This window comes from Pagrus major, chromosome 15 (assembly GCF_040436345.1).
Source record: "Pagrus major chromosome 15, Pma_NU_1.0".
In the NCBI taxonomy this organism is placed as follows: Eukaryota; Metazoa; Chordata; class Actinopteri; order Spariformes; family Sparidae; genus Pagrus; species Pagrus major.
The window spans coordinates 29,817,174-29,838,076 of NC_133229.1; positions in this window are offsets into that span (position 1 = coordinate 29,817,174).

The window sequence follows — 20,903 nt, forward strand, 5'->3', positions numbered from 1 at the left end:
CCAGAGTGCTCCTGCATCCAGTTCTCTTCATGCTTCGATTGTGCACCCTGTGCATGAGTCTGGCTGAATACTGTGTGTGCAGCTGGATGACAGCTAACTTGTGAATGTTGTTACCGTGTACCTGGCTAAATGAAAAAAAGGAAGAAATCTATCAACACCGCCGGCTGCGTACAAGCAAGAGTCAGTGGACCGAAGAGGGATTACAAGATAAGGTTGAAAGCTGATCTGAGAAGAATCCGGCTTCCACTTAGAGGAAAACTGAAGGACAGAAGATTGTGTATGCAGAGAGTCGGTGCCCTCCAGCAGCAGCAGACTACCTGCAGACACAACAAAGTGAAATTAGGCCGTGTGTTGGCAGAAGAGTTGTTTGAGCAGTTGAATGGATCAAAGGTGTTCACTCGCAAAGTGCCTGGTCAGGTTTTTTGGCAGACACTACCTGTTCCTGAAATCTGAGCAGTCGCCACTTTTCTGACCCCATTCTGGCAGGCACTTCTTTAATGTTCTCCCTTTTGGAAAATCATCAAGACCTGAACTCTTTCAAAGGCAGATGTCATCGTTCTCAGAGGAGCTCGAAGGTGTAAATGTGTCATGTAGACTGGAGGGGCTGACTAACAACATGATCACAGAAGGAGACAAGCGCTGACAAGACTTCATTAGGCCGGGATGAAAGGGGAATTTTGAATCAGAGAGGTTTAAAGGTTTTACTGATTCATGAGCAGATTCTGGCTTATGCTCTATCACAAGCAAGCAGATGAATACAGGTGAGAAAAAAAATCCACGGAATTTGGAAAGCAAAATGTTTCCATCATCGTCTGAGTCTTGCGGCTGGTGGTGGGGAAGGAAGTGGGCGGATGAGTGTATTAATATCGTGAGCTGGAGGGAGGAAAAAAACCAGTGGAAACAGCAGAGAAAGGCTTCGCAAACAGGTCAATGATCAGAAAAAAAGACAGGATCCATCTCATACAGAAAAATGTGTTAAATGTGTGCTCAAATTCAGGCTATGCTACTTTATACATTTCAAAGGAGCTAATTGTACAATTTAATCCACTACATTTATCTGACAGCTGGTACAAGTTACTTTACAGATTATGAACAAAGCACATGATCAGTTTATAAAATATGATGCTGTGCTACAGATTAAACTATCCAACACTATATGAAGTAGTGAAAAGTGCTCCACCACCGACAGCTGTAACATTAAAATGCAAACACAAAACATTTCTGGAGCTTCACAGCAAAACAGCAGCATTCTCCTCAACAACTGATGTAGCTGGAGACTTGCTTTAAAATGTAAAGAAAACAACTGAAAAAGGTAAACTGGCTCCATACAGGCGTAATCCAAGTCTCTAGAAGCCCAAAAGATGGAAACTGATTTAAAAGGTGCTGTTTACACCATAACCGCTGACTTAAAAATGTTGGCAGGCACCCTAGCTGATGTAGTTTGACTGCATGTGGAGGGTGTACATAATGTCTTTACAAATCAGTTTGGGATCGCGGGGGGCATCTGGACACTCTGGAGATTTTGCCAACGAGCTGTATGGAGTCTTTTTAATTTTTTGGGTTGTTTTTTACATTTTAAAACAAGTCCCCAGCTACCTCAGTTGTTTAGCAGAATGCTGCAACGCTGCAGTGAAGCTCTTTCCATCAGCAAGGGGGTGAATAATAATAATGACTGTTTCTTTAATATATCAGTAATGATTTTCTTTGAAAGGGGTCACTCCTGTCCAACACGTACTTTAATACCTTAAGTGCCATAATACCTTTAATACTTTTGCTGTTACTTTAGTGAAAGGTTGGCTTTTATTTGCAACAGTATTCTTGCAGAGAATGATTGCTACTTTTATTTTTATAAAGTATGAATACTTCCTCTACCACTGGGTGCAGCTTAGCATGGGAGGGAGACAAAAGACAAAAGACAGAGAGAATTAATTCTTCCCTTTAAAGTTCTGCTCCCCAAAATCCAGCTGCCTAAAACTACAGAAAATATGTGCCACCTTTCTCAAACTGTCAGATATTAAAGCAAAGATTCTTCCACACAGCACATGCACCTCTAAACCCTGCAGAAATGTACTAAATGAAGGAAACGAGAACAAATCCTGAACCGTTCTGTGTCATTAAGTCAAACATACTCTGACACTGTTGCTGACGTAGAAATGAGCTCACAAAAGCTGCTCCACATGTGTGGGCTGAAATACCTGCTGAAATAGAGGCTACGCTTGCTTTCATTACAACAGAGCAATAACATCATTTTCACGTTTAATTATCTTTACTGGCATTATGTGAAATACATTAGATGACTCATTAATTAATACATTTAATTATTTCAATCCTCAGAGAAAATGCATTTAGGGAGAACCCTCGTTTGCAGTGTTGACGAGGCGCAGATATAAAATTAAAGCACATGCAGCTTAAATCCGTAAAATAGAAGCGTGGAGGGGATGATGAAGGAAGAATACGTTGATAATAATTAACACTATTGAGAAGTGAAGATGCATATGTTGACAATGAGATGTATAAACAATTAAAATATTTAAAGTAGTAACATTTATACATTTGCAAATAAACCTAACTGTCCCTGGTGCAGGATCAATAAAGTCTCATCATATCGTACATTATCTTATCTTGTATACATCGCCTCCACACTAAATAGGAAGACGGATGTTTTAAGACTAAAATCACTTGTTTTTCTGTGTGCAACGCTGATTAAAAACAGAGTCTAGCTTTGCTACTGTGCAACAAAATCTTCTGGACAGTGTGCCAGCCCCATTTTTATCAATGATAGTTGTAAAAACATTGGAACGACCTCTCGGTACAACACAATACAACTCAACAGCACAACAAACAACTTTAGGATGACCATAAAGATGAATCATCACCTCTCTAAACATTACAGCCCACATAAATGTAGGATTCAATGCATGACGGTGGTTGTTAGTTTTAGCTTGGTGAGTGTAAAGAACCTCCTGTTTGTGATCATTGACAACAATCTGCTGCAGTGTGTCATGGCCGCTGTCCAGGGTGCTGAGCCTGCGACTGTCAGGGATGCAGGAGCTGTCCGTGGTACTCGCCTTCCTTCGCTGAAGGAATTTGTGCTTTCGAAATATGCATGTTATTTTACAAAACCTTGGCAGAAAATTCAGCTGTTTATAGAGATTTTCTCTGGCACCGTGCTGGTGTTTTTATTCATTTTTGAATCATCTTGGTTTGCTCTGCGCTGATTTAAGCGGCTTGTAGCTGCTGATTAGAATTTACTGGCTGGACCAAAAGACACTGATGTATACAAGTTGACGAGGACAACATTGCGTGGGTTGTGGGGGCGTACTCAATGACCACAATTTTTGGGACTGGTAGCTGAAAGCAACAGAGCAGCAGTCTGCAGCATTTTGGTAGCAAATGGGGATTTATAGAAAGCTTTCTACGTCATTAAAACATAATGTACCAGTGTCAGGACCACAAAGCAGCTGAGACTCTCAACGAAACGAAAGCCAATGAGGGGTGGAGTTTGACAGGTCTTACAAGAAAAACAGTGGGATCCATACAAACACACAAATCACAACTTTTCTTCCTCATCAGTGCATCCATCCAATCAGCACCGATCCCTGTCGATAGATGGTTTTCCGGTCCAAGTTAATGTTGTTGTGTTTTCTCTTTTGTTCATTTGATTTCTAATTTGCTGTGTTCTCTTACTTGCCGTCATGTTTTGCACTTTAGGGGCTCGATAGATTTATCTTGAGAATCCAACTTTACCGCAGAGAAAATGGAGATAAAGTGCAGAGAATTGGCCAAAAAGCAGGAACGTTTCCACTTCTCCCTCATGAGACACATCTTAAGCCCCTCCTGACTTCACTAAAGATGGGAAAGCATTAGACGAGCTGCTAGCCTTCATCTCAAACTCCTCAGATTGTGATTACAAGGTAGTCCGTGTGTCAGTTATAGCTTTATCGCACAGCACATGCACTCTCCAGAGCACCATAGTCGTGACATAACAGCTTAAAACCACATCACACCTACCGCAGTGCTGCTCTCCATAGGAGGTATGTCTGTGAAGTGTAAATGACTCAGGTTTGTCTGAGCAGAGATGCAGCAGAGCTGAATGACAGACACATGTCAGCTCAGACATCAGAGCAGAGGCTGATGGTTGCAGAAACAGATGCAACATGTCTGTGAAACAGTCTGTGCTCTCTCTGAGGACAGAAACTTGCTTGTGTAGCTCTGTGTTTAGAGATTTAACACACACTCATCATTGTCGTTTGCCACTTATAGGATGCTGGAGCTCTTTAGCAGAGACGATACCCTGCAGTGCTTTTCTGCTCAGGTTAATTATTGCTAGAGCGACACTTTGCTCAGGAGTTTACTGTATGTGTGCCGCAACAATTTTGCCTCATAATGTTTTATTAGAGCTGTATTACATTCATACAATCAGTTGATTTTAAAGGTTTTGAAACGTTGACCCACTACTCAAAAAATATGGCATTATTAAAATGCACCAACTTAATCAAGGACGGAGGAAGTATATTCACCATTTTCAAAGTGCTGGAGGTAAAGTTGGGCTGAAACACATCAGAGATCACACAGGTTTACCACGGACATGAAACGAAACGAGGCGTGTCACTCACAACAAAACTGTTGTCATTAAACTGGAGAGCGCAATGTAGAAATGTGCAACTACTTGTAGGGAGTGTGGATGTAAGTAAAAAGCTGCTGTAGCATTTAATCAAATGTATGACTGTATTGTATGTATAGATGCAGATTTCAAGGTTGAATTATTCACGGCGAGCGAAGGTACAGCGTGCAACAGGCCCAGTAATTACACCTCGCTCGCCAGGATGAGCTGATTCAGCAAACAAGGTAAGAGCAGAGAGGGCTCTGGTAGGGAGTGTGGCATCCGAGGTATCAAACGATGCTGTACATGGTGCCCAGCGTGAGGCAGATAGTATTGTAGCTACAGTTTTTCCTATTCCTACAGTTTTGGTGATGTTTCTACTCTTACATTCAGTTCATCAGCCAGTGTTGTCGCTGTCCTACATGATCTGAGATGAACTCTCTTCTTCTTCTTTTTGTTAAACACAAAGTTCTGGCCAGCAGGACGGTGTATGTGAGATTTAGTCAGACGCTCATTGTTGCACTTACAATAGTTTTTGGACCTCTATGGCAGAGCAGCCACTTCAGCCAGGATAAAATGTTGGTGGTTGACATTTCTGCAACCATGGATACATACATGTGTCATAAACTACATACCATATTGACAATTTTACAAAATGCATCATATCACATTCACATCAAATCACATCACATCACACATTTATGACCTGATTTTCATATCGGGAGGTCAAGGGGATGGTGGTGGAGCCAGTGACTGCAGTTCTAGCATTTCAATATTTGTATATTTGCATCCATCTGTGTTCCTGGTAAACAAAACCTCGACCTTTCAGCGTAGCCAGCCGTGTTACGATACAGACTGACATAAGTCCAAACCAGGTTACCTTAATAAATTAAGAAACTGTACTGCTGTGCTCTGAAACTTTAGCCTTTATAGATGCTTAAATGTAACTGTTAGGTAACTGTTAAATCACTGTACAGGAGGAAATACTGTGAAATTATTAGTACTATCTCAGATAACAACAGGGTTGAGTGAGGACAGTCATGACAGCTTCACATGTGGTCAAGACTCTCAGAAACAGTGACCTTGTAACATCTGGTCACATCTGGTATATTCTCTTAAATATTACTCATGGAGGGTAAAACCATCTGTTGATACAGTTCATCTTCTGCTGCAGTCCAAAGTGTCAGAGAAAACTATTATTATAGCAAAAATGGGATCATACATATTTACCGGCTCTATTTGTTCTGTTTTCACCACAATTTGTTTTATTGTCATTCAATTTTCATGGTTATCATTTCCACCCTAATGTGTTTTTTATTTTCTTTCTTTCGTTCCTGCTCTTGCTTGGTGACTCGGTTAATGAACTGTGAGACGAGCTCAGATCAGCAGAGGAAATTTCACTGCCTGAAATTCTTGCAGGATATGAGACTTGTAGGGAAATAACGAGGGAAAACGCCAATTAATACATCAATAACTATACATTAGAAGAGTGAGTGGGCCCTTCCCAGGACTTTGTTCCCAGAAAGACTACTAATTGAATAATGAGATAATTACAGGCAGGAAAGGCACTGGACAGACAGCAGCAGTAAGCATTCATTTCACACTGACAGCTCTAACAAAGTTATTTTTCTCACTATAAAATAATTTACACGGATAAATTGAGAAGTAAATCATAAAGCTCGTCTCCTTGGGCCGTTCAGCCGAGGATAACAAGAGTGTCAGCTAAAAAAACTACACTTCTACAACGTTAATGTGATAAATTTCAAGAAACTCCAGAGCGTTCAGGAAGGAATCACTTTAGTTTCCATCGAGGAAGTGGATTTACATATAAATTTGAGTTTTATTTTCTCAGGAGGAAGCTTATCTTCAGTCTCGGGACAAATGTCCTGTTGATGTTGAATAACAATTTAACACACCGGATATTGCTCCTCACTTTGGTCTTCATCACTAACTCTCTCTGTATGTGTGTGTATGTGTTTTCAGCGCAATACATCTCCTTCACAGTTTGCTGCTGCACTGAACTCTCACTGTCACACCGCCTGCAGCAAACACTGATGAGAGAGTTGGTGTATAAATATGGCTTTCTGCAGATACTCTGTGCCTCCCCTCTGCACACAGAGCTGCTGTCCTCAGTCTTAATTAATGACCAAACAGTGCACTTTTACCTTTTTAATGTCTGACATGTAAATATTACAGGAGTTGATATGTAAATATTACAGGAGTCGACTGGACCGAACTTTGAGTTTCAGTTCTTTTAGTGAGCAACTCACTCCTGCTTGTTCAAATCACGTTGTTACTGAGGAATGTAGATTCAGGTTCAGATATTACTTGTTACATTAATTTTCACAGTTGCCGGGAATTTGTTTTGTGTGTTCACAGACACAAAAGATAGTAAACAGGGCGGCACCAAATAATTTGATTTTAACAGCAAAACTGATTTGTTTTTCAAGGCAGAGCTCAGAATCAAAGATGCCACCCATAGTTTTTGCATGGCCAGATGGCTCCTGGACTTCAAGGGGACCAATGATAATTACTTCAGTCTTATTGTTTCTAGCTGAAGGAAATTATTTTGAAACGGTCTAAGAGAAGTTGTAGGGAATCCCTATATTCTATAGGGAGGGACTGAGGTGACAGGGGCAGAAAACTGGCCCATATCTACCAAGAACGTCCCATGCTTAGTGCTTTACCTTTAATACCAATCCACTGTACAAGATGTGTTGTGATGATGTTATGGTCCATCAAAGGCACCACTGAGGTCTAGTCTAGTAAAACCAGGACCACAGAGGGCAATAGGTCATCCATCACCTTTAACAGAGCTGTTTCAGTGCTGTTGAGAGTTTAAACTCTGATTGAAATGGATCGAGGATGCCACTGGTATTCAAAAATGACTGATTGTATGTGGGGATATGACAGCAAGTGATACAGTCCTCTATGAACACACAATTTGGTGCCAAAGTCAGACCAGTTATAGCTCATTTATTGCATTTAAGTGATGTCTGTATTTGTGTTTTTGATCTGAGCTCTTCTAAATAGTTGGAAGTGGGTGAAGCTCAGTTTGAAAACATGATTTTTACATAGTTTTGTGTCCCGATCGATGATATGATATTTAATATGATGAATCCACTCCAAAACAGTCCTGACATTTGAAAATAAATGTAATCGTCTTTGGTTGTGACTGTAACATGCTGCAGAAAAATACTAGGAATTTGTAACCTAGTTTTCAGGAGTTCTGAAAAAGGGATGTTGTGCCTCAGGATGACTGAAGAACAGTTTTATTGAAGATACTGCAGCTAAATACACACAGTTCACGCTGCTCCCACTGGGTCATCTGGTTCACGGGCAGAAGTTTCCTTATAAGTTATATGGAAACCCGCTGTGTTGCCCTGTGAGTGGGAAGAACAAACACAAGCAAACAGGAAGTCAAACCAAGGAAAAACAGGACGTCCAGCTGAGGGTTTCTGCTGTGGGAGGAACAGACGACCGCCATCTCAATGCCAGTCAGGAGACCACGGGGGGTCAGACCACAAGGTCCCGATCAGGATATTCATGTAAACCTTCCAAAATAACAGAAATGGCGCTGAGTGGAGGGGGTGGACATCCAGAAACACATAGGCTGACATACTGAACTGCAGCCTGCATTCATCTCTCACATGAATCAGATCCAGAAACTCTGCAGACATTTTCAGAAACAGATTAACCTGGAGACCATGGTGAAATAGATAATGGATAATAAAATTAATTTTATTTGCAGCTTTACCAAGATCACACAGGTCACACTTTCTATTCTCCTCTGGAGCTGAATGGATATCGAATGAAAAGGATTTAAGGGCATTAATACACCCCTTCATTTTCCAACTCCTCCGCAGGGACGAGGCAGAGGAAGCTTGCATTTCAATGAATGGCAGCGCTGTGAAAGGCTATCTGATCATTTTTAGAGAGCTGATGATCAGTGAAGTCACTAAAAGCCAGATGCAATTTTTAAAAGGTCAAGATTTTTACAATATCCTGCCGTGCACAGGAAGTTCCTTTAAAAAAACATCCTCTATATGTTACAGATCTGCGTCTGCTTTTTATAAGAAGGAGGAAGAAAAACCTTGAGCAGGAGAGAGCAGTGATGTTAAAACTATCTCAAAGTCATGCACGAGTAAAAGTACGTATACGTATATAGTATATAGTATACGTTGGTTCCCTATAAGCCTAAAAAATATTTTTAAAACCAAACAAAGGTCAGATTACGGCACAAAGGAAGCACATTTGCCATCACACAGCCAAAGCAGGACGAGGCATCGTTGTCCCCGGTCGCTTTCCCCAGGTGACGGTGGAAAAAAGTGGAATAACTCTGGCCACGGAGTCCTGAATAGAGGAGTTAGTCCAGGAGATTTGTTTAATTATGATGACCCAGGTTGAAAAACACATAGATTTTCCTTTCCCTTTGACATTTTCTATACTCTAATGTATTACACCACATTCATTATCATCCATCCTGCTCCTGGCCCTGAACCATGACCAGGCGTCCATTTCCTATCCAGCGAAACACAACAGCAGCTGAACCGAAGGTGTGTTAATCACTGTAGCGTTTGGTTGGAATGAAACCCTCCACACTCTTCTGTGACCTGAACCTCGCCAAGAAAACACAGCCGGGATCACGCCAGATCTCCTCTCTGCAGGGAACGACAGCTCAGGTCTGTCGACTCGTCTTGGCGGGTGGCACTGTTGCGCTCATTCACTTGTGAACAGGGTGACAGGTAACTCATCGGTCACACAACACACACACATAAACAAACCCATTAAGCTGTCACGTGTGAAAGTCAAATTGCACCTGGATTCACTTTCTGCGGAACATTAGTCGCTTCGACTCCCTTCAGAGTTTGTTGTCACTTGAGCTCGTTGTTGTAAATGATTAAAATTCGAATTACATTTGACAAGTTAATAGTGGTCGCTAATAACTTTGGCAACCATAACAACATTTGAATTTTAATTGCATCTCTTCTTCAGACCCTCGACATCAGGCGATGTCACATGGAGTTTTAGTCAGACAAACATTTCTGGGAAGCAGCAGAGCAGCTCTGGAGACAGAAATAAATTACCTGTGTGAGTTTGTTGAAGCTCACAGCCACACCTGATCAACCTGAGAGGCATGAAGGGAACTCTGGTTTAATCAAACTGTAAATGTCAGTGACATTTTTCTCCATGCATAAATAAACAAAGAAACACACTTGGCAACCTGTAAAAAACATGTAAATCATTTTTATTTGGAATTTTCTTTGAATAATAAACAAATGGAGGACGACTAAGTAAGTAGGTGAAAATCACATATTACGAACATGTGAACATATTTGCATTTTCAGACAAGGACAGCACCTATAACAATAATAAAAAACTTTATTTACGCAGCACACAGTTATAGTTTTTACATGGTTGAACATGGATTAAAACATTTGGTACTGTATAGAGGAAAATAATATCAGATAATAAAAACATACACACAAAAAAGTTGGAATAAAATACCCAACAATATTGTAAGATAAAAAACAATCATAATAAAACAAATGATAAACAAATGAGTAAGTGAAAAGATAAACCAGGATCAGTAGAATGTCCAGCAGTTCTCCTTTAATTCAATCGAGTATAATCCAATTTTGAACTGGATAGACACCACCCATAACTGCTTAACCATGATTTAAACTCACCAGAGCTAGGATCTGCACCAGACTGTACTCACTCAGAGATACCAGCCCAAATCAGCCTTTTCATGAAGATCCATTATTTTACCCTGAGAAACAAACACCCTATCTTTACCAGATCTGTTCCTTTATTCAGATCTGCACTGAGAGTTTCAAGTAAATCCATTCAGTAGTTTTTGTGTAATCCTCCATCTGAACAATCTTTTTTTAATGAGGATGTTGTTGTGTATTTCACGCAGGCCGCTGGATGTTTAACATTTATAGAAAGATGGTGAAGGCTGGGTTTCATGAGGAGGTGGAAGGGTACACAGGGAGCTGTTTTCACCGGATAAAAGACAAACTCTTAAAAGCCTCCTTCAGAAATGTGGCCAAAGGATTTGACGAAGGTTTTAGTTTGGTAATCCTTTAAATGTAACAGCGAAATGATTGAGCGAGGCAGAAAGAGGTCACACTGTAGAAAAGGTAGGACTTTGTCTGTGATCTCTTTTTGCAGCAGGAAACCAAAACTTTTAGGTTTATGATGATGAAAAACCTGAGTGAAGATGAGCTTAAGCTGATTTTGTTTTAAAGTATATTGACTATTATCAACTAGCAGCGTTAAGTTCCTTATTCACTGGTCTTTGGTGCCCCTTGTTCACACTGATTACACCATCTGTTGACTTGATTTTTTTTTTACAGATTTCTTGCTCACCACCTGTCGAGGAAGCTGAGCTGTGATTCAGAGCGAGCGTCCGTTGAATTTGTCCCACTAGTCAAGAACGAGCTGAAGCGCTTCATGCGTTTAGACACATTTTGTTCTCAACTTTTTCTCCACTTCAACCCAACATAAAACATTAATCTATTATCGGTAAGTTAATTAATCTTTGTCAAACACTCAGCCTTCTGTGTCATTGCTGAGTCTTTCCCGGATTCACCTGCCATGTTCATCCCCTGAACACGGTGATGTGGAGTGCTTCATTAGCCCAGAAACAATATCCATGTAGCGACGGCTGCCTCAGTGTCCTCATTGACGAGCATGTTGCCGACCAGTCAGTGAGCTGCTGTTTGTCATTTTGCAGTGCTGTTGCATATCACTGCAACAAAGTGAAGATCAGCACAAATCAGATTTTTTTTTCATGGCTACTCCTGACTAAAGACTTTCCTTCCTAGTCAGCTTGCAGTGTTCGAAAAAAAAAAAAACTCCTCTGCTGCTTCATGCCTCTCCTGTCCTGAATCTGTCTTCCTCCCTGACAACCATCCCTCAAAACCTCCTCATCCCGGCGGTCCAAGAGAAAAAGACCTATCGACAAGACTCATCTTCCAAATGGTGTTAACAGACAAATAAAACCTTTGCCGACTGATAATCTTCTAATCAACAAATGGTTTCTTCAACTATTATGTGACCAAGATATTTAAACTGTGTTAAGTTAAGCATGGGAGGGAGGAGGTGCATGAAATCAGAGGTTTTACAGTGAGCGTGGGACTTGCATAGAGTCACTTGAGCTAACTTTGGTTGCTAAAGGTCAGTGAATTACCCTTTTAAAGTGAGTAATTTATACATTTTCTAAGTAACCCTGCTAAAACTGAACAGTAAAGCCGTGCTAATTACGTAGCCCTGAATACAACGTACTCTGTTTAAAAATGAGGACAGTCTGATCTCCGGTTCCTCAGAGACATTGACAGATTAGTTTTTTTTCTCGGCTTCATTTCTTCCTGGTTCTGACCTTCTCCCTCAGTTCACCTCTGAAACCCCCCTGTTGGATTTACTAACCCTCACTGTGCGCCTGCTGATTGTGACTATAAGCTCATGGTACTCTTTTCTTTTTCTAATCTTATCTGTTTTGTCAGGCTGCTATCCGTGCGTCCAAATCCTGTTCATTCATGTTACACTTACTTAACGCCTAAAAAAGGTGTGAAAGTCAGTTTAAATCTCATTGTGAAGACACCAACCAAAACATTCTGTAATTACTGGAGGATTTGTAATTCGACCTCGTTCCATTTATTTGATTGTTTGTGAGAAAAGGTGGCGTGAAGCTATGACGGCTCTGTATTAAGTGCTTCCCTGCATGACTGACGCTTATTAAATGAACTTGGTGCCACATCTAATAGTTATCTCCTCTATTGATTAAGCTCTCGGCTATTTTTTTCCTTGAATTTGTAAGAAGGCAGTGAATTTTTTTCATTTTGCAGAGCCTGAGGATGATGTTTTCAATGTGCTTATTTTGTCTGACTAACTGTCCAAAACCGAGAGGACACAGTAAAAATCAGAGTAAGACTTAGTGATTTACTGTCAGCGTGAGACTCAGAGGAAGAGCAGAGGAGGAAAACTATGATGAAACAACAGGCGTTTTTTTGTCTCCTCCTCCTCCATCCAGATTGAATTAACACCATTTCTCATCATTAGCTCGTCCTCTTTTTCCTTACGACCACTGATCATCCCATTAGGCCAACTGCATCCTCTTCTCGTGCCATCAATCTCATTATCCAGTCCCCGCCTCCTCTCCTCAGCCTCGTCCTCCTACCCTTCTTCTCCGTTTCATTCTCAGTTGGACTCCTAGCCTAACCCCCCCCACGTCCCATTGAGCTTCCTGTCATCCCAAAATAATCCCGGCAACAGGAGTGGAAAAAGGCCAGCGTGGAGTGGAGTGGATGGATTTCGCTCCAGCTGAATAATGAGGGAGTGAATGAAAGGGTGAAGTGACAGCGGGGAAAAGAAGTGTCGAATAATAAACAGGAACGAGTGTGAGAGAAAAAAAAATGGAGAGCAGATGGATAATTAACACACTACACCGAAGTCATATTTTTACAATTTCACCACTTTACCTCATTGAGCTCATTTTCACAAGGACAGTTCATCTCATCAGCATTTCTGTGACTCTGCCAGTTTCTCTCAGCTGGGTAGTTTTCGCTGTAAAGTCCCTCAGCTCGATGTTAATCCTGCAGAAATCAGTCGACATCATCAAGTGTGGCTGCAGTGGAGACAGGAAGCTCATCTCCATAAACAGAGAAACAAGGGATTCACCTCTTCTGCTCAAATTAGGTTTTAATGGAAGTTTGAGTTTGTCAAGAAAAATTACCATCTTTTGCATGTTATCAATATAACATTTGAGGAATTCTGGATTTATTTTACTCTCCTTAGTGCTAGGTTTTAGTTTAGGTGATTTCCTGTTTTATATTGAAAGTTTCTGAAAATCTCTGGGGCCTGAAAGCCTCCTGCTCCCAGCGATGCAAAGCTAAAGCGCTAAAGGTGTTAAGTACCAGAAGTATTTACATTACTGTGGTGGCATCTCCCTACGATATCTCTGCATTTGTCCTCAAAAGTGAACAATTTTCTACTTTTACCATCACTTTCTATGTAACGTTACTTCTGACAACCTGTGCAGTTCAGCTGCTCCGACAGTCGTGGCAAACGTCAACTTCAGAAAAAACACCTAAACTTGAAGTGCACAGGGTTTTTTTACATCATGAAGAGTGAGACCATACACTTTACATAGATTCCCTGGGCGTGTAAAGGACCAAGATGCTCACCAAACGTAGATATCTATTATAATTATTATCAATTGATTTTTATAATTTTCATCGTAATTTAGACCAGCTGTGAGTGACCTTTAGTTGCTAGTAATAGTCTTGCGTACCTACAAAAGTCATTTTCTCGTAAGCTTACATACAGTCAGACTTCTTTTTGAACCAGAGAAGTCTCCCCCTGCTGGCCATTAGGAAAAATGTAGACCAGGAAGATCCTGGTCCACATTCTACAGTCAGTGGTTCAGCTCAGCTCAGGGAGTCATGTCTCAATCCCTCAAGACTAAAAATACATGTGAACCATTTTTCAAGAGTCAAACAATCCCTCAAACTGAACACTGTTACTTTCTTCTGCTCTCAGAGCTTGGGGGCTGTTTTCAGCGTCTTTAGCCTGGCCCTGCGGCCCACGCTCATTAAATCTCATCACTCTTGTCATCATTAGCACAATCAACCCCACGACTCAGTCTACATCCCAAACTACCAAAGCAATAGAAAACATTTCAATAGCTCGCTGGAATTGACTCATTAAATCAGCCGGCAGCTCTTTGAGCAGGGACGTCTCAGACAACACCCTGAAGAAATCTTAATAAGTCATCCTGAACATTTTTTAGCCCCAATCAGAGAGACGTCACACGATAGAGACGTAGTACAGCCTTATATTCAGTCCAAAGATGTTAGATAGGCAGTAAGCTATACATACAACTTTACACACCTATGTGTTTTTTTGCCGTGATATGTATTCAGGTTGTGTTTCGTGCTGGAGCTGGAAGGCGTGTTTGGTGTGAGTCCATCACGCAGCAGAAGCCACCATGAAATAGTCGCACTGAGTTGGATGGAAATGCATGGAATAAATTGTCAGCCTGTGATGCAGTGGGAGCATGAGCACTGAAGCTATGAGGTATGAAACTAATTTCTGCTCTCACACAGTCATATGGAGTGTAACATGATTATTTTTGGGGAAAGAGTAATGGGTCAGGAGTCTACTATCTGTACGCAGCAAACATTTTCTTTCACGCGACCGAAAAGTGAGCTCAGACTTATTCAGACGGAACCGGTGTTAGCGAAGGCCTCGAGACATCAGGATGTTACAGCTTGTGACTTTCACAAATTCATTCTTTCTGCTGCTGTCATTTTTCAGGACAGTTGTGAGGGTGGGGGATCACATCGAGAAGGAAAAGAAAAGAAAAGAAAAGTAAGTGATGGCTGAGGTGTAATTTGAGACCCAGATGGACGTCTTGGGACAGTTTTTTTTAGTCACCAACTTAATGGATCATCTATAATATCAAAATTATGTGTAATATCCACTTAAAGAACTGTTAGTTTGTAGTGTAAAAAGTTCCTTATCTGTCATTTCTTCTCTTGCAGAAATCCTTCAAATCAAAACTCTGAAGCAGTGTGACATAATGTAACGAGAGCAAACTAGCCTGCAATGCCTGTGATTTAATAATTATGTCTCGCAGCCATTACATCAATCACTCACTGCATCCATCAATCACTTCACCGAACTTAAGAACCACAGTCCACGGAAGAAAAATGATCCAGATACACGAACGGATCAGAATCTACACATGAAGTTAATCTCTTTCCTCTTTTGCTACGTGTAATCACTGTCCATTAAATTTGATTATAATCAGACAAGTTTTAAGTTATCCTTAAATACAGCAGACAGTCAAATCAGATTTAGACAAAACCTCCTCTAGTCACAGCACCTGCACTGGTCCCTAAGCAGGCACAGGCATGTAGCCTGGGGCCTTTGGGTTTTGGGGGTTATTTCAACATCAGACGCCCCCCAGCCAACCCCTCCAGGGTCGATCAAGCCCTGGCTTGTGTTCCTGAAGCACTTAACTCCACGGCTCTGTCTCCATATAGAGGATCTCTCTGCAGCCTCGGTGACACTGCTGATTGCTTTTGTTTTCACACCCCCTGTCGTTCCCAGGAGACCGAGCACTCGGTCGGTCTTTACTTGCCAATCTCGAGCTCAAAGGAGGATCCACGATGGTGAAGGTTTTCTGCGACTGTGGAATAAATATGGTGGGTTTATTCCTCTATACATTAAACATAAAAAAATGTTCATAGTTTTACATATTTGTCCTCAGTATAGTGATAGCACAAAAACACAACCCAATCGCCAGAATAAATGGTAGCTAAGTATGTTTCTGCAGAACCACAGATAAGTTGAAACTATATGTTTCTTTATGTTGCAACTTTATGTTTGTTTAGGTTGTATTTTCTTGGTTCCCGGTTAGGTTTGGGCACAGAACGACTTGGTTAGGGTTAGGAAAACATCATGCTTTTGGCTTACCAAATACCTGTTTTGGTTGCCAGGATCAAAAATGGGGTTGGTCCAACTTTCCATGAAAAATAGAGGCTTTTGGTTGGCAAATAAAACGCTGTAATTATCCAGAGAGCTCTTTAAAAAACAAACACCAGCTTTTGACACCACAAAAAACGTCTGGATATATCCTCAGGCATCCTTAAAAATATCCACTGGAGTGACTCGGAGTGTAATAACGCCAACACCACCTCCTCCACCTCCTGATGTGGAAGTCAGTTAATAAGCATGTGAATGTGATAGGGTACACATGTCAACCCCGGACGAATCTGTGGTTTGCAGAAACATTCACTGCTAATATTACAGTATATCCTGACAAATGGGCTCAAAAGTCACCACTGACTCAAAGCACAGCACTGTACAGTGGTAAAGTCTGCAATGTTAAAGCCGTCTGCCTTCAGATATCCTCTCCATGACTTTCCTCCACAGAAAAATGTCATTAGATCGTAAATTAGATCAAATGTTGCCAGTGAACATAATATTGTTGGCACCGTGTCTCCTCAACCCAGTCACCAGAATAAATGTTTGCGATGTACATTTCTGCAGACCATCCATATGTGGAAACCTTGTGCCTTGTGCCTTTTATGTGCCTTTAGGTTAATTTTTCAGTTTTATGTTGTGACAATGCTGTGCTTATGGTCTGGTTAGGTTTAGGCACAAATACCACTGGGTTAGGGTGAGGAAAATATCCTGTTTAGGCTTAAAATACCTTGTTTTGTCACTGCAAACACAGCTTGAAAATGTTCCAACATCTCGAGTGGTTTCACACTTAGAAATGCAAACAGTGATCTCTTGCTTGACATCCATCACACCCAACTTATATAAAGCACATGTAATGTGAGTGTAGAAATGTTAATATGATACACAAGACTTGCACAGATTTAAATGTGTCCGTGGTTTGCAGAAACATACAATGTTAACCTTTTATTCTGGCGACTGGTCCGGTTTCATATCGTAAAAGTGAAAATTAGTTACATTTGACCATAATTTGTATGAGATTTTCCCAAATATGTGGTTTTTGTAGCATCAGATATGACTGCTTCAGGCAGTGCATGCAACAACAACAACAAAAAAAAAGCATAGTGGCCTCTTACGGCGTCAGCAATGTGTTAGTCAGTCTCTCAGTGCTTTCTGTCCTCCCTAGCCCGTCAGCCCGGAGGCCATTCGTTCCTACTAAAAATCTTGTTTTTAAAAACGCTGGACATTTTAATCAACCATTAATCAAACAACAGCAAATATTACATTATATTTTTTTATTTATTTATTTTTAATGGGACTTAAAACAACCACTGTCCTTTATCGGTGTGGATGTTTCACTGTGGCAACCACAGCTATTTAATCAGTGAAGGAGCTGTCCAATACTTTCAGTTTGTTGTTCTGCAGATGACCACAGCAGCACAAAACCAGCGCATAAAACTTGCAATACATTACTACTTCTTTTTTTCTAAATTGATTGTGTATTTAATTGCTGTATTGGATTCCAGAGTCGGGGTTTCTAACACTTTAAATCTATGTAATGCACAGTGATTAAAATAAAACACACAGAAACAAAGTAACATCACGTGACCTCTTTAAAGTGAAACAAAACAATTTTGCACACACTTTAACACTAAAAGCAGCGATGCTTCTGTGGAGCCGCTTCTTGTCTTTCTCTTAATGACTAATCAAAATGCTTTGTGGTTAAAGTCTCATTTCATGCCCCACAGCCAGGCTATAAAACGTAAACCCTCTCCATTCTGGAAGGTTAAATGGAGAAATTCAAAGTAGTCTAAATCACATTTGACTCAACGGTATAAACATAATGGCTGGTGTCTTATATTCGATTCTGCAGAGGAGTGCTACTTTCTAAAGTGCGGGTCCTAATAGCTTTGAGCATGACAGCCGTGTTAATTACCAGTCTGTTCTCCCTCACTCCTCGCTTTTCTGTTTTCTCTTGCAGGGGAGTCACACTGTCACTTCTTTGTTGGGTCAATGTGAAGAGGAATTTAAATTCCATGCACCATCAGGCATATGTTGAATATATATAAGTCAGTTTGTTTAAAAAAAATGCATTCATATTCAGAATATTTTTAAATGGACCTGACAGAGCTTGGATGTGTTTGCGTGTTTTCAGTTTGAATGCAGTCAGACAGAGTTGCAGCGACATGCCCTCCGGTACACACATGCTGGCATTTTCTCTGGGTTACTGTTTTGCAAATTAATGACCAGCGTTGTGACTGTTGTGCATGTGCAAACAAATCCTTCAGATTCATTCATGTGTTTCCTGACAAGAAGCAAAAACGCGGTCTGTGTCATGAATTCCATTTTTAACCTCGGAGCGTATGTGGAAACAAAAGTGATTTAAGCAATTAGAAAATGTCTCCATCTTCCCCAGTCTTCATCGCATTACGGCTTGTTTACATCAATACTCATTTCATCTGCAGAACATTGGTGCAATTGCAATTAACCTGATGGGCGATCATTACAGAAGGGGCGTAAATACAAACGAATGACAAACACAAACAGAGCAGTTACAGATTTTAAAGGACTGGAGTCACAAAAACGTCCTATTTCAAAACCGTGATGCCTTCGTGCTTGTCACAAAAATTTACTGATGAAGAAGAATTACACATTTCTCCGGGTTTGAACATGGTTGAAAACATTTAGGATGATTGAGTAAATTAAGTAGATAACACAGCTGTAGTCGTTTTTAGGCGTTCAAAGGCAGGAATGTGTTTTATCTTTGAGGAGCAGCTCTGGTCTCAGCTGAACACTGCACCTCACATTAACGTTCTGCCAATTTGTCTCATAAAGAGGATGGAAGTAATTAAATTCTTACAGTATGTAATTAAATTTCAACAGACAAGCGTTTTCTCTTTTATGATTTTAACCTCTTGTTGCCCTCATTCACTTTATTACTCAGGGGATGATGTTAGTGTGCATTTATTTACTCATCTTATACTGGATCCATTATTGTCTTTTCTATATTTTAGAAGCTCGCTGACTTTCATTCTCAAACTGCTCCAAGGTAAATATATATACGCTGTCCAGTTCAGTAAATAGGACAGATTTGTCATCATGAGTGGTCACAGTGGTCCTCTACATTTGGACTCAAACTGCTGTACGGCTCTTTAAAAAATCCATATTTATGAGTCCAGGTGCTCCAAGACATTCTGCCCAGTGGCAGCCTGGTCTGTATGCACACATTGCCCTGTGTGCACAGCTGCATTGATGAGCATCAGTTGCTTCTAAAACACACAGATAAAGAAACACCAACACAATAAACCTTTAGTGGCTGATTAGAAATTCATAAATTAAAAGCCTGAGAATAGATCAGATTAACGTGATCGAATACCAGAACTGTGACTTGACTTCAGAGCAAAGACAAGTCTTGTTCTGCTGTTCTGAGTGTTATTTATCAGATTTTATTAGAAGCCTTTCTGAAATTATGTTTATATAGCACTAAATTGTTTTAATCTGACGCTAAGGCAATCTCAACAGTGTTTTTATTCATTTATTTACCCGATTAACCCTTCGTGTTGTGGGTTAAATGACTCTTTTCAGAGTTTCTCCACATGTTTTCTTTTTTGTCTTCTTCTGTACAGTCATCAAGTGATTTAATAAATGTAAAGACAGTTTTAATTCAGAGATCTGAGGTCTAACGGGCTTCAGTAAAACCAGTTTAAAGTGAATATAAAATCCAGTGATCTTATGATTCAAATATGCAAAAGAAGAAGCACAAAAGTAACAGAACAAGGATCTGCACGTCGATGTTATAAACAAAGACATTTTATCATTCTGATCATGTCTCTGTGATCCTGTAATTCATGCCTACAAATGAGAAAATTGTTGGAACCAACTTCTGACAGCAGCAACAACTGATCACTCTGTTTCCAATTTGCACGCTTGTTTATCACATTTATGATCCTTCAATCTTCATCAAGCTTTTGTTGTTGGTTCAGTCTGTCACAGACGACAATTTCAATCTCTCCCTCAGCCTCTACTCTTTTACATTTAATACTTTCAGGTCCTGATTAGGGGTTGACTTTGTGTATTATTATGATTGACACTGTAGATTGTAAAGTTTTGCTTCCAGTTTTAAAAAATTGCTCTGCTGCTTTGCAGTTCAGACACTGTTGGCCAAATCACGGAGGTACTTTAAAAATAACACAAATTGCTCCTGTTTGTGTGACTTGTGCTGTCTGAGTGTCCTGGAAAATGTGACACCTCTGAGAGCTGTGGGTGTTTGAGGTGCAGACAGAAAGTTCTGAAGAAGAGAAAGAGAAAAACACAAAAACACAAAAACACCTGGACTGAAGCAACAAACGCTACCAAGAAGCAGCACAATAGTATAGAAGTGTTGCAAAGTCATACTTATTTTTCATTTATTAGGGAAAAACTGGCCATTTCCATGCACTACATACACTACAGTACATGGCCAAAAGTATATGGACACCAAGACATATTATACCCATATGTGAATTGAACATTATTCCAAATTTATGGGCATTGACATGCTGCATTACCAGCCTCCACTCTTCTGGTCTGAGTCTTACCACCATGTTGAACCTGCTGCAGGGATCCGCTCCAATTCAGCCACAAGCTGCATTAATGAGGTCCAGCACTGATGTCGGGTGACGAGGTCCGGCTCACAGTCTGTGCTCCAGTTCATCCCAGAGGTGTTGGATGGCCGGACGCTGATCGAGGCCAGTTAATGATTTCCACAACAAAAACCTTTGTCTTCATCGAGCTGCTTTGTGTGTGAGGGGCATCATCATGTTGAGACAAGAAAGGGACAAACACA